Below are 2,986 nucleotides of genomic sequence, written 5' to 3' on the forward strand. Positions count from 1 at the left end.
GAATTAAACTTGCTATGCCCTACAGGGCACTATGTTAAAGACCATGTGTACATAATGTTAAGACCAATGTAAAACTTACATACTTGCAATAAATATATATTACTATATTAATATTACTATTCACAGATAGGAACGTACATAATAAATAATTACTTGATATCAATAATTATTTTGAGTGTTAGTTATATTTTAAATATGTAAGTATTTGTTGTCAATAATTTATTTATTTGAGATGGATGGAGCGCGGTGATAATGTAATAAAAAATAACTACTAAGTAAAACAATAAATTATCCATAGAATAATAAAAATTCGGAATAAGCATCTCATTCTCAACAAGTTGTTGATAAACACTAGATCTGAAACAGAGCTTATCACCGTGATGAAACGATTAGCCATTCTTATATTTTCAGGCTTGGACCAATCTCGCATGCAGTGGTCCAGTGGACCGTGCTCCACGGTGCACTCGCGGATGCAGGTCGCTCGCTGGTCCCGGGTCGGGGGTCCCGGGGGTCTAATTTTCGTAACCTCTGCGTCGGAGGGACCAAACTTAGAGGGTGATGTTTTGCAAAGCCATTTTTTATCGAAAGGAAATTGTGTAAGGAAAACTCCTACGAATTTCTTTTTTTTTTTAAAGAGTTTTGTATTTTTACGCCTATTTTATATTAGGTTTAGTTTGGGACTAATAGTATGAAAATACCTAATATTCATTTACTTCATAACCACACTACAGTATATACTAGAGACATACAAAGAGAGGTGGATTTTCTACGTTTTTTTACATAAAATATTAGGTACATTATTAAATTTTTGCAATTGATGCAATTTATGATTGCATTGATTACTGAAGAGGTAACCAGAGGTGACTCGCAAGTTAGCCACCAGTTTTTCGGTGGAAATTCGTACTCACGTGATATGTCGCGAGACGTATCGCCTTTTTTGAATGAGTACTTACAGTGAAACTATAAAGTCCTGAAATTAATGTTTGAGGAACTAAAATTTTTAGGAGCCTGGCACCATTAGAAAAGAAACATAAAAGTCATAACAATTGTTTATGTCAATAGGCGGTTGGCTGTTGTTTTGAATTTTCTTATTAATTATAAGGATAATCTAGATAAAAGCAACAATTTACGCTTGGTTGCAATTAATAAGATGAAGAAAAATATTCGTAGTCAAGCTAGTGAAGTTATTTATCGAGTTTTTATACAATGTTTAGCGCAACATCAAGCTGGACACATTTTGTCGAATTTGGAGGATGTTTACGCTCGTATAGCGTCTATGACGGGTATGTAGCATTGTACAAATTGTAATAACTCATTTTTTATTAGTACCAACGCTTCATTTATCGATAAACCTAGGTTTAGAGCCCAAGTCGAACATTGTTTACATACCACTGATTGTAGGTTTCATCAGGTTTCAGTTGAGTCAAACCTTAACATTTTGATACTTGAAGATATATTTTTTGTTTACTTACTAAATTCACATTGTGTGAATTTGGGGGGCATTGTGTAACTCAAAAAGATTTTTTTATTTTATAGTTATATCGGACCAGCGTGCCAAAGAGGGCAAAATATGGAATATTTCTAACTCCTGGAAGAAACAGAACTGGCCGTCCAAAAAGAGAAATTGATGTCTTTACTATGTGTGCCCTTCGTCAATAGATCCAGTTTTTTTATACAGTTGTAATAACGTAACGTAACTTAAGGAGATCGCTAGACGAATTCAGCTGGGATGGGCTGCCTTCAGTAAACTTGAAGACGTCCTTAAGTCCCAAATCCCTCAATGCCTGAAGACTAAGGTGTTCAATCAGTGTGTTCTGCCTATCCTCACTTACGGAGCCGAAACATGGACGCTCACTAAAGCCAACATGCACAAAATAAAAGTCGCACAAAGGGCTATGGAGCGCGCCATGCTCGGCATCTCTCTTGGGGATCGTGTGCCCAATGTCGAAATTCGACGTAAAACTCGTGTGGATGACGTGGGTAGCCGAATCACAAGATTAAAGTGGAGATGGGCAGGACACTTGGTTAGGAGGGACGACGGCAGGTGGACTGGGGCAGTCACAGAGTGGTGGCCAAGAACTGGCAAACGAGGAATAGGCAGACCGCCGGCCCGATGGTCTGATGACATTGTTAAGGTGGCCGGTAGACACTGGACTAGACTCGCACAGGACCGGAAGAGGTGGCGTGATAGGGAAGAGGCTTATACCCAGCAGTGGGCAGATACGGGCTGATAATGATGATGATGATGATGATGATGAATAACGTTATCTAAATAAATATTTATTGGTTTCACTATTAGCCTTCATATTAACACCTTCTAGCTTGTATAAGAGCTTTTTTGTGGATGGTAAGTTGTTTTTAAAATACATAAATAGGTAGGAAGTTAACAGGCAAAATTTCAAGTATCAAAGTCAGTTATGTTTCGCTATATAGGGTTGCTACATGAAAGATAGCAGTGCCCTCATTTAATTTCAGGACTTTATAGTTTCACTGTACCTACAATCCACTTACAGAGTACACATAAATTGTAAACAAGGCCAAAGAAATAAGTGTCGCTCCCCAAATGGCGATAAAGAACGAAAGTTATTCGTTAATCTCGCACAGAGACGCGTCGTAGCAGAATTGGACTAACTCCCCAGCGGCACGCACTATTCCGGGGACGATTCTACTAATCGCATGACGACTATAATATTTAAGGTAAGCACATGTTATTATTCCTAGACATGAAAAAGAATCGTAATGAAAAAATACACTGAACTGTCTGCGAAAAGTTGCCTTAACTACCATTATACCTACAAAATAAATTAATTCCAAAAAATATCTTATTTTATTTAGTAGAAGTGTCCCTTAGCCGAAAACCGTAGGGTGTCCATATTTCAAGCGGCGGATTACGCCGACTAGAGAAGTGCGAATACGCAATGTGTGTCCGTGACAGCTGATCGCCTTTAATCTCTACGTCTCAATTTAAGGGGCCATTTTATTGCCC

The sequence above is a fragment of the Plutella xylostella genome, chromosome 5, assembly GCF_932276165.1.
Source record: "Plutella xylostella chromosome 5, ilPluXylo3.1, whole genome shotgun sequence".
Classification (NCBI taxonomy): domain Eukaryota; kingdom Metazoa; phylum Arthropoda; class Insecta; order Lepidoptera; family Plutellidae; genus Plutella; species Plutella xylostella.